Raw genomic sequence first — 12,671 nt, forward strand, 5'->3', positions numbered from 1 at the left:
GGAGAAAGTACGGTGGGATTCAAAATGGTCGGTGATCTGTTTATTAACATGACGTTCGAAGAGTTTAGAAAGGCAGGGCAGGATGGATATTGGTCTATAACAGTTTGCGTCTAGAGTGTCTCCTCCTTTGAAGAGGGGGATGACCGCGGTAGCTTTCCAATCTGTGGGGATCTCGGGCGATACGAAAGAGAGGTTGAATAGGCTAGTAATAAGGGTTGCAATTTCTGCGGATAATTTTGAAAGAGAGGGACCAGATTGTCTAGTCCAGCTGATTCGTAGGGATCTAGATTTTGCAGGTTCACCTTCCAACAGGACTACGACCCTAAACACACAGCCAAGACAACGCAGGAGTGGCTTGGGGACAAATCCCTGAATGTCCTTGAGTGGCCCAGCCAGAGCCCAGACAAAAATTAGTTTTTGCTTTGTCATTATGGGGTATTTGTATTTTATGATGTATTCCAATCTGATTTCTTATGCTTTAAGGAGCTACAAATGTGCATGCTGAGAATGTTCTTGAAATATTCTGAGGACCTCCAAGACAAGGTAAAATGTTTATTTCGTGATCATCAATGGAATATTATGTTAAACCTAAAACAAATATGCAATGATTCGTCATAAAAATGACTTATTTGGAAATTGTGGAACATTGCGCAAAGTTGTTGGAATGTTCTGTGCAACCTATGTGAGTATCCCAGACAACTCCCATAACTTAATGAAATGTTCTGGGAACCTTTAAAGAACTCAGAACGGCTGTTCTGTCAACATGCTTGCATCAATTAAATGTTTTGTGAACCCTGATAAAAACATTATCTGAATGTCAGCACAACTGGGCTGTTTTAGTGTTTTAGTGTTTTTCTCCTTGTCATTTCCCCACATAGTTCCCACTACCTAAAGAAGCAGTCTGTGTTCTGGGAACGTTCTTGCAACATCAGGTGAATGTTTTTTTGCACCCTAAAAGAATCATTGTAGAATCATCCGCACAACTGGATAGTTTTTATATTTAGGAACATATCTTCTGTGATGTCCCCACAATGTTCTCACCAGGGTGTTCCCACAACCTAATAAAACATTCTGGGAACCATTAAAGAACAGACTAAATGTGTTCTAGGAATGTCCTTGCAACATCAGGCAAATGTTTTATTCAAACATTGTATAATCATCAGCACGACTGGACAGCTTTTGTGTTATGAGAACATTTGTCGATACCAAATGAATGTTCTGGGAACTTTCACAGAGACACTTTGGGTTTTCTGGGGATACTCATTGAAAGGGGAAACACTGAGCTAGCCTGCAATATCACTTCCTGGACTAGCTCAAACTGTGTATGTTGGCTTCAAATGCCCTGTTAAATCTTCACATAGGAATGAATGTTGTCACGTGATCGATGGCTTTGTCCATTCATATACAGTTGTGGTGTCTTTGGCTATGCCGGATTAAGTGATATGACATGCTATTCTATAAAATCCTTTCTCTGTAATTAATATTACCTGATTGAGCTAATCATGTAAATGTAATTAACTAGTAAGTAGTTATCTTCCGAATAAACTCTTAAAGACCTAGAAATATTTTACATCAATAGCAGTCAATATTAATCGTCATCTTTTTTCAGTCTCAACAAAGAATTTACAACTTTCAGATATCTTCACGAACCCTGGCTAACAAGTTGAATCAGCAATACAAAATTGGGTTTAATTATTTATTTACTAAATACCTAATACCTAATCACACAGAATTACATATACACAGAATGAACTATACATTGATTACAAATAATTTCATAAAGGAAAACGTCCCTAACGTCCGAAGCGATGTCTCTGTCGGGCCGTAGGCAGCTACTCTATCGTACATGAAGAATCTTATGCATTCTAAATTACCGCCCATTTGGAAAAGGAAAATGCAATAAATATTTACTCTGAGCTGCGCTTCGGTAGGTTGGTCGTAGATGCTGATCGTGTTGGCCAACAGAGATCTTCCTGCCCTCGGAAGAATGTATCTGGTGGTAATTGGATACGTTGTAGTAACGTCATTGTGTGGTAGACGGGATACCCTGTCTGTTCTTTCCTAGCCCACGTTTGCAGCTGCTGTTGCTAACTCAACGGCTAGGAGGAATAATTTCTGTAGTGAATAAGAGTTCAAAGTTCATACCATTCGCAACCAAAGCTCACGCTGAGGTTGGCTTCGTTCTGTAGTTATTATCTGAACCCTTCTGATATCGGATCGTCATCCTAATGTACCTGGAACAGAAAGTTATATTGTCGTCAAGGCTTTATATAGGAAGGGAGAGGAGGGCGTGTTTCATAGTTTATAACCAATTTCTCTTCACGTGGGTGGGCCACTGAGTCGGGCCAAATTCACTCATGAAAACCCAAGTCTCACATTTTAGAAGCTAAAATCACATTTCATCCACTCCCAAATAATTTCAAATTCAAACATTTAAATTGCACAACAATTCCATGTGAACCTGATAACTATAATGTGTAGACTTTCCACTGTACCGTTTATGTCATCCTATCATTGATGAGAATGTCTCAGATGACAACCGAACTGACATCATATTCATTAAGTACCAACGCATATGTTCAACTGGTTGGATTACCAAACTATGGTTCATTTCCCCCCACCTTCTGACGTTCCCAGAACGTCTCTGTTTAACAAAGGCTTTCAAGAGTCCCTCTGTAGAGTCAAGAGAGAGGGAAGGGAGAAATGTATTTATGGGGGGGGGGTCATAAACCTTACCCACAGGCCAACGTCATGACACAGTCATCTGTACCTGGTGTTGCAAACTGTCAGTGCTTCAAAGATGAAACGTCCAAGAGAAAGTGCCTAAAGGGCAATTAAGAATTCTACTCTCATTTGAATGTCTCTAAGCACGCAATCTATCATGTTGGCTCAAACAGGTTTGTTGAGTACACACCAACACAGAAGGATAAAACGTAGTAAAAATAGAAATCCATTCCCTTGTTTTCAGCTTGTCCATCATACTCTTCGACATCAAAATCACACATTACTAATGCTTGTGTGTAAAAGGCCTATTTCCAAGTAAAAGCAGTGGAGTACCAGAATTCAGGGCACACGTGATGCGGTCTCAACACCACTGAAATGATGCCATGATTACTTCTATTATGTGTTTCCAAACATATATTTACCGGTGTGTCTTATATGCCATGTAATTGGATTTCCCTCTATTAGCTTAATTCCTAAATATACAATAACTGTATCTCTGTGTAGTTATTACAATGATGTGTTGATTTTTCTTTTGAACCTTTATTTAACTAGGCAGTTAAGAACAAATTATTATTTACAATGACTGCCTTGTGAAACCCCCCAGGAAAACCCTCCCCTAACGATGCTGGGCCAATAGTGCGCTGCCCTATGGGACTCCAGATCACGGACGATTGTGACACAGCCTGGGATCGAACCCGTGTCTGTAGTGACGCCTCTAGCATGGCGACGCAGTGCCGTAGAACGCTGCGCTACTCAGGAGGCCTAAGTGTTACTGAGATGGCAACACGGTGAGAAATGACTTAAATTGAGCAGGCGTTTCTCAAAATATACTTAATGATACTTCATAAAAAAATACATGTGAGTAGATTTGAAGTCAACAGTAGGCTGTATACTAATGAGTAACATACAGTAGGAGAGAAAAAGTATAGTGCACAACACCTGTAACTTAGGCTATATCTATCTATTACTGGATGGATATCTGGAGGCGACACTCCCTAACCTCCAATAGAGGCTAAGCCTGTAGCTCAGAAAATACAAAGGAAATCAGCACTTGATGATTTCTTCAGCATTCACAGCAGCATCTCTTGCTATCTTTCTCCCCCCTCTTTTCCTCCCTCCATCCCTTCCCTCTCTCCTTATCGGTTGATCAGAAACCAAGCCAGACTTTACCATGAGTGCCACCTCCTTTCTTGCATCCCCCAAGAACATCGATCGTTCCCCTTTAAACAGAGAAGCATCCAGCTGTGCGCTGACGGTCACGTGGTCTACCAACCGCCAAGCATATGCGTGTGAGTCTCAGATGGTATTTTTGCGTCACAAACGGCATGTGCGAGCGCAACCTGTCGACCTTTATTGGTCTTGTGCATCGCCTGAGTCAGTTGCTTTGTTCCAGGGAGTCAGTGTGCAACTCACATACCAGTTGGCGCACTAGCTCTGGTCCGTGGTGTTATGTCAACCACCGTTGTTTATGTAGCTAGCTAGTACACTCTAACTAGTACACACTAGCTAGCTAGTACATTCTAGCTAGTACACACTAGCTAACTAGTACACACTGGCTAGCTAGTACACAATAGCGTGTACCAAGCTTCTAATTGTAAATGTAATTACACCACCTGTGCTGTTGGTGGCGGTAACGGACCTGCCTCTCTGGCACCCTTCGGCATCCTGTCTCATCTCCTGTGTCTCACAGCGTCTGTGGAGTGAGGAGAAAGTATCTGCTGGAGCAAGACCCTATTGCTTTAACTGAGAGACAACGTTGAGACAACGGATCACTCCGCGTAGTCCCCTTCCATTTGGTTGCCACGGGAGACGCCCTCAAGGTGTTTCTCCCAGAAACCTCAGAGACATGGAGAGGAGAGTGAGCTTGATCTCTCTCCCCAGATCAGAGGAGACGTCCCTGGCTTTCCACATGCAGTGTACCCCTGTCCTCATCTTGCTTTTTCTTGAAATCCCCACTTGTTCAGGAAGTGCATACACATCAAACCCATTAAATTGTCACGAGTAAAATGAGGCCAGAATGTTCATGGATGGAAACTTAGTGGTGAATCATTATTTTCTTCACTCGCTCTAGTTCTAGAGGCAATGAACATCATAAAAGGTCTAGCAAGTCTGCAGTGATGATGGTGGACCACTAGATCTATTCAGCTAAAAGCAAGGGATTTTTATCACCTTCCCTGAGTATTCATGGGATGGATTTGCATATACAGTTGAAGACCATATGCTTCCTGATAAGAACTACTGTATGAACCACCATTTGGCAGCAGCAGAGAACTAGCTGCACCAGTCGTGGGTTTCTCTCACATTATCTGACTTCTGATCTCGTTTAAATGACTAATTCACGGCGAGTTGCGAGGGTGCTCAGAGTGTAGAGTCTGTGGATGTAGGAGGGATATTTAGACTTTTACATTTTCCTACTCAGAAATTCGAATTCCGCTGGCAGCGTGAAAACATGACCCCAAATGTTTATCTTGACGTGACAACTAACAAGCTCTCGCCGGATAATTAGATGGCCGCCGCCGAGTGTATGTGTGTGCGACAAAGCTCTCGATAACACTTGACATTATTATATATTTCTTGCTATGCGCCATGCCTTTATGGTGCTTTAAAAGCCTCGCCAGCCGCATCCATTTCCATTTGGACTGCATTAACGAACGCGGCGGCCACGCTCATGTACTGTATGGTGGTGAAGTAATGAGACTGCAGAATGTGACTCATCTCAGTAACTGTGGATTGGAACCGGTGTACGTTTGTGAGCACATGCATGTCGATGCACGTTAATGTGTGTATGTGTGTATAAACCGACCAGCAGCAGTATACCTCCCATCTGGCAACAGCCCTCTTTCGCCAGGGAACATGATTGAAGTGAAGGTCTCGCATTGTAAACGAAAGTTGCTCAACCACCCTGAACCCACCCCCAGTTGCATACGTACAGGTCTGCTTGATTGATTAGACGTGCTACATTTTAGTAATTCAGCAAATGCTCTTAGCCAGAGCAATTAAGGTTAAGTGCCTTGCTCAAGGGCACAACAACTGATTTTTCACCTAGTCGGTGCAGAGATTTGAACCAGTGACATTGCGGTTGCTGGCCCAAAGCTCATAACCGCTAGGCTACCTTCCGCCCTAAAGCCTGCATGCCTAAAGCTTCTTAACAACCTACAGCCTCTTTGGTCTGACCGTAGGCCCCTAACAAAACATGGTACAACAGTAGATTGCTGATCGGCTCTGGGCGTGTTACAGCACACATCCGGCAACACAGGTATTTGACTGTGTGTGAACAACACATTTTACGAGTGGATGCTTCATAAACCACGTACAGGCCATTAACTCCCGGGAAGTCCCCCTTAATATGGATGTCAAGTGACAGAGCTGACTAAAGACATTGTGGAGGAGACTCCTGTTTAGTCCTCACCTGGTAAGATAACGTCTCTACAGAAGAGATGAAACACTGAATCATTTCTCAAATCTTTGAGCTAAAATATAACGAATAGACATTCACCTCTCAGAAATGTCTGGTGGCACTGGTGGAGGGAGGGAGATATAATATCTATTGGAGCCAACATTAGAGCTGGAAGGAGAAACAGAGGATGCCATGGATTATTTCCATGTAGTTCCATGTAATATTACATAATAAAGAATGGGGTGTGGTCTAGACCTATATTAGAAATGACATAATTTATGGTGTGATGGTTTTCAGTATTTGACTGGCATTTACACAACATCATTTAGAACAAAACGTTTGGCTAAGGTTAAATTACAACCGGATGTCTTAACTGTTCTTTGAAGAAGAGGAGGAAGGGGGAAAGGAGAGGAATGGAGGAAGGAGAGGGCGGGAGGAGAGAGGTAAGAGGAAAGGGATGGAGGGAGGATTCTGAAACAAGATATGCTGAAAATTACATAGACTTTTCCAATGGGCAAGCCCCCAATTATACCCACACATATTCGAATTAAACATTTTCGTTCAGATAATATTCAATAGTTCCAAACCAATCCAGGTTCAAATGTTTGAGTAGCCCCCATTCAGACTACTGAGACTCAGACTGGGTTATTTTCAGTTTGAGTGTGAGCAAGGGGCGTGGTCGTGCTTTCTGTGGAAATCTTAGGTGAGATGCCACCTGCACGTCTTGGATGCTTACCGGCATCCAGGAGAGAGGAGTCAGTCCACATTTCTCACGTGATGATGCGTAATGGAGAACTGTAATACACAGCAACATCATATACATTTGATTACATTACATTGGAAACCCGTAAGCCATTTCCTAGGCATCATAAAAAAGCTATAACTACGTTACCGGGGTAGGACAGCGGAAAACCCCCCCGAATAAACCCATTTTCTTTTAACAGCCTTGGCCCTGGCAATATACGGTTCCTCGCGAGCTTTTATGATGTGCCTCGCTAAAGCTTATAACGCACACCCATTCCGATCAAGTCAGGAGATTTCGTCTACAAGGCAGGATGCGCAACTTCATAAAATAATAGGATTAGCCTATAATGATGTATTAATCACAACCAAATTAAATTGGATCAGTTTGAAAAAAAGGTTACATTTTAGATGTCGTGGTTCCCTCTTCCCCATTTTCAATGAAAGTGTTTCATTGGGGGAAACTGAGTGATTGTATCGGCTATAACAATTGAACATTTTATTATCCTATTTGGGAAACAAGGAAATATGTTTTTCAATAGCACTTTTTGCAAGGTTCTTTATGATATGTGCCTATATTGGTAACCAATCAATGGCACTTAAAATCTCCATCCTTCGGTGACAAGTCCACATAATGGCAATGCGTCTGTGAAGCCGATTGCAGTGTAACTGGTGCCAATAGTAAAACACCATATACTTCAGGATAAATAATGTTTAGGCTAATCTCCATATAGAGAACTAACAAATAGAATCCTAAACCTCATTTCAAAAGGCTAAATAAGTAATTATGTAGAGTATACATAAAAGGCTAAAAAATAATGCAACCTAAAATAGAGAGTAGCAGTCCCTCTACAAGTAAAATCTCTCCAGCAGTCAAGGCGGTCGAAATAGGATAATGACATTAAGAAGGGTGTCACCTGCACTCTAAAATTCAGACAATCACCAGACATCACACTGCTCCTGACTCCACCTTTCAATGAATGGGTTTGGGAGCGCACCTTGAAAAAACGCACCACAACTAAAAATCATTGGCAAGAAAAAGAACCCCGCTATTGAATGCGCAAACATGGATCAGAGTCAGATTCCCGACGATACAGACCTATGTCAATGCATGTTCAAAATCTGCATTAGGCTACCACAACAATAGATCAAATTGACGTTACTTGTCTGATGCCATTGAATTCTCGAAACGTATCAGGTACCGTGCCATTTATGATCAATACGATTGTATAATGTGATATCAATAGCCTACATGCATATCAGTGAACTCAACTGCAACGCATTCGCATCTCATGGTTGGCTTCATTAACCGGTGGAGATATGCACCTGCTACATTGAGCATTCATTTACATGTTAGTCATTTAGCAGACGCTCTTATGCAGAGCGACTTACATGAGCAATTAGCGTTAAGTTCCTTGTTCAAGGACACATCGACAGATTTTTCCCCCAGTCGGCTCGGGGAATCGAACCACTAAACTACCTGCCGCTTCTACCTGCCGCAGCACCCCCCCCCCCCCCCTCCTCCTCCCATTGAAGATGATTCAGAAATGCGTTATTAAGACTAGCCACCTCTGAAGCGTACAGGCTTTATAATGTAACAAATGGTTGCGTGAAATGCATGCCCAGTTTCACCCCAGTTAGGATATTGTAAATTCATCCTGGTGTGGTTTAAATAAGACAGAGTGAATAAACTTGTAATGACCAAATGCCGTCAAAACGAGGGTCACATAGCCGACCCTGTATTCTTTATAACAGCTCTTTTGGCTATAACGTTTGCCGCCACCAGTACTGACACTGTACAAGAATATGAGAGGATGGCATCGGGCACATTTTGGCTACGGAGTAGGGCTACAGCATCACCTAACCTTTGCTATAGCCTATCAGCGTCAGCTCTACCCCGCCGAGTTCCGCGGCACTGGTACGCTTCTTGCAGTATTCTTGAGAGCTGTTTTTTGGGTACCACTACCAGCCTGCATCCCCCTCCTAGGCTACTCAATCAGCATTTACAAGTATGTACACAGACAGGCACTATCGGGCGCAGACTGCCCTTCACGCATTCCACAGTGGAGAACCAGTTGAAATAGCTTAATTATTTTCTCGTTTCAAGAAGCACCTCCAAGCATGCGGATACAACTCCGTTAGAAAAAAAGACAACTGTTCCTACCGTTATCAATGATGGAGTTCCTTTCTTTCTTATTGTGCATATACAAAACACACACACATTTTGTTCAAATAAACAAATAAACAATAATCCCGTATGCGAGCGTCCTGCGGCAGATCCAGAGAATCGGTTCAGGTTCTAGCGGTGAGTAGTGTTTAAAATCCCCCTGACAGCGCAGGTTGCTCGGACGCATGTGGAATCGCAGGACTGTACCCTCAACCGCGCTTGGATAAACCACAGCTCTATGCGTTTGGCTGGAGGGTGATGTCATAGCGCCCCCCTACTTCTCCTCTCTCGCCCCCCTCCCTTTTATCCCACCCCTCTACTCGCAGCTGTCCTCCTCCTTTCTCTTCCCATCCCGTGCGCTCTTTTCACCCCCTCCTTTCCTTTTCCTCCACATAACGTGATGAAGTCATGGCGTTGCGCACGCCTTGCTAGCGGTGCAGTCCAGTAGCATCCGCAGCCTCATTTCCCGGGATTAGATGGAAGAAAAGGTGGCATAAAACAGGCCAATGCGTGAGGGAGGATTTGAAGGCTACCGCCCCTCGTGATCATGAAGTTAGCGCTGCTTAAAGGAAAAGTGCATACTCCTGAAAAAGATAGACGGTATAAAATAGTTATAAGGGCTAGAATAAAGTAATCATACATTTTTTTCTTCCCTGAACCTGAAAAATGACTATCAAATGCTTAAAAATGCAATCAAGTTAATCGCAGGATTTGCTGTGATTAATCTAGATTAGTCACAAATGTAGAATTAGCTCAAATTGAGCGGCAATTTAATAGTTAAAAAAAAAAAACACAAAAAAACATTAGCATGCAAGAATATTGAAGTTTAGATTTTGTCCAAGCGTTTAGCAAAATCAGGCAAATTGATAAAGCACACTTTAACCCCAATGTCAACAATTTCACATTGTTGTTTTTAGCTGTATAAATTATGTATTTTGGATGTTTTCAGTCGAGTTTAAATCCTTTTAGACCAAGATAAAATAAACTGTGCACTAAAATCACAAAATGTTAACTTAAGTTAACTGATTCATTCAAAAGCAGCTCTTTCTGTAAAAGTACCTGTTTACATTCATTACAGTAGCAAACATATTCACACATTTTTAAATACATTAAAATCCCATTTAGGCCTTTGAATGACATGTAACAAAAACCAATGGACAGCTAACAATAACAAGAAGCTAAAAATAGCTAGCTAGTTAATATAAAAAGTAACCTAAAATATATATTTTTAAATGTGTGTGGTTTCTATGTACATGTAAATACACTCATACAAAGTGTGTTAGCTACTTAGCTTGGCTACACTCATGTAGATGAAAATAATCTCACTAGTTTTTCATTCGGTCAAAACAATTAAATCATACTGTACATCAAAATGACTAGAAAACTCAACACAGTTTTATTAAACATTGCGCACATTGCTTGCTGTTTGGGGTTTTAGGCTGGGTTTCTGTATAGCACTTTGTGACATCTATCAAAAGGGCTTTATAAATGCATTTGACTTATTGATTAAACATGTGATCTCTATATTTAGAAAACGTAACCAAATGTAACCATCAACAGCAAAGATGGCACATGAGTAACATGTGTAAAAATGGACACCACCAGAATACGTGAATTTATTTCAAATGTGAACTTGCAATTCCACATATGAAAGTGGAATATTTACATGTGGATTTTTTTTATTTAATAAATGTAGCATTTTCTTTTACCCCTTTTTCTCCCCAATTGGTAGTTTACAGTCTTGTCCCATCACTGCAACTCCCGTACGGACTCGGGAGAGGCGAAGGTCCTCCGAAACACAACCGAAATGCTCGGCCCGCCACAGTAGTTGCTAGTGCGCGATGGGACAAGAAAATCCCTGCCGGCCAAACCCTCCCCTAACCCGGACGACACTGGGCCAATTGTGAAACTGCAATTCACATGTAAGGTCTTGTTATTTTCCTCACATGACAAAAGGTTAAAATGTGAATTCTAAATTTAAAGGTTTTGCACAGTGAAAATGATATTTTTCATCAAATTGGATGATATTTGGATGAAACCAGTTCAAAGTAGGGTGACCTAAGTTTGAAAAATAACTAGCTGGTACATTGATAAAGTTTTATCGTAAAGTCACGGGTCCCCTTCCACCGAGTCAATAACTTGGATTCAGGAGGCAAGCATTACCAAGGATTTGCTACCGGCTTTCTGCAACATCACATAAAGCAGGAAATATAATACAATGGCAGCGTTTTATCGTCTTAACTAATTGAAACATTAAAACCATCATCGAAAATGAAACGTATTCTACAAGAACCAATATCACTCCCTAAACACACAACATTATTCAACAATCCTTGGATAGCTTTTCAGAATTCACAGATAAATTGGTCCACATGGAAAACTAAAGGCATTGAAACCGTAAATGACTTGGTAGCAGGAAATACATTTAGTTCCATGACAGAATTAAAAAGTAATTATGAACTGACCAACTTAAAAGTTAAATAGCACAAAATTTCGATTTCAAATCTTTTGGACATCAGAGCAACCTTGAGGGAATCTTACTTGAGTCAGAAAAGTATGTTCATATAATAGGAAAGACATACAAAACCTTGCAGAGAGCATATCCAACTGACAATCTCGTAGCAAAAAATTGGAAGCAAGACATACAAATATTTGATTTTGGCACAAGATGGAGGGAAAGTTGGAGCATAACTAACAAAATTATAGTTAACGAAAATATACGCTTAATCCCGTATAAAATAATGTAGCTCTATAGAATGTATTATACAAGAGACAAAATTCAGAAATTCTACAGCATAATGGCAGAGTAATCCCTTAGTGTAAAATTAATAATGACTCAATAAGTCCAAAAGTTATGGGTGGAGCTAAAAAGTTGGCTGTCAGAAGTATTACAATGTAAATGTACTTTTAATCAGTCTGTCTGCATATTTCAAGACATGGCGAATGGGGGTGTAGTGAGATACCCAATGGGCTGGACGATTCTCTTCTCATCACTCATCTTGAAAAAACACATACTAAAAACTTAGAACTCAATCCACCATCATTAACACAAAGGAAACATCTAATTATTTAGATATTGAAATGGCATGAGCGACTGAGAAAAACAAATTGGTATAATTTAAGGCCAAGTGACGAACAATAATGCTGGCACTAGGAATGGGGGTTTGAGCATGCGAGTCTTGGCAAATAAGATGTAGTAGTTGTTTGTGGGCATCTGTCAGTGGTTTGTGTGTATACATTTGTATTCGGAGTTTAAAAAAAAAGAATAAAGCAAATATCCGTATCTATACAGTACCTTTCAAAAGTCTGAGGTGCTGAGCTCTCTTGAGCAAGTTTTCATCCAATATCTCGTCGTACTTTTCTCCGTTCATCTTTCCTTCGATCCTGACTAGTCTCCCAGTCCCTGCCGCTGAAAAACATCCCCACAGCATGCTGCCACCATCATGCTTCACCGTAGGGATGGTGCCAGGTTTCTTCCAGACATGACGCTTGGTATTCAGACCAAATAGTTCAATCTTGGTTTAATCAGACCAGAGAATCTTGCTTCTCATGGTCTGAGAGTCTTTTAGGTGCCTTTTTGTCAAAGTCCAAGCGGGCTGTCATGTGCCTTTTACTGAGGAGTGGCTTCCTTCTGGCCACTCT

General features: G+C 41.3%; 1 protein-coding gene across 1 annotated transcript in view; it reads right to left on the minus strand.

Moving 5' to 3' along the window:
* The window catches only part of ptprsa (protein tyrosine phosphatase receptor type Sa), a 283,320-nt gene extending 274,088 nt beyond the window's left edge, over positions 1-9,232 (minus strand). The window contains exon 1 of the mRNA XM_036977783.1: positions 9,027-9,232. The gene's annotated coding sequence lies outside the window, so the exon portion shown is untranslated. The remainder of the gene's footprint in view (positions 1-9,026) is intronic.
* Between the last annotated feature and the right edge of the window lie 3,439 nt (positions 9,233-12,671).

This window comes from Oncorhynchus mykiss, chromosome 5 (assembly GCF_013265735.2).
Source record: "Oncorhynchus mykiss isolate Arlee chromosome 5, USDA_OmykA_1.1, whole genome shotgun sequence".
NCBI classification, from domain to species: Eukaryota; Metazoa; Chordata; class Actinopteri; order Salmoniformes; family Salmonidae; genus Oncorhynchus; species Oncorhynchus mykiss.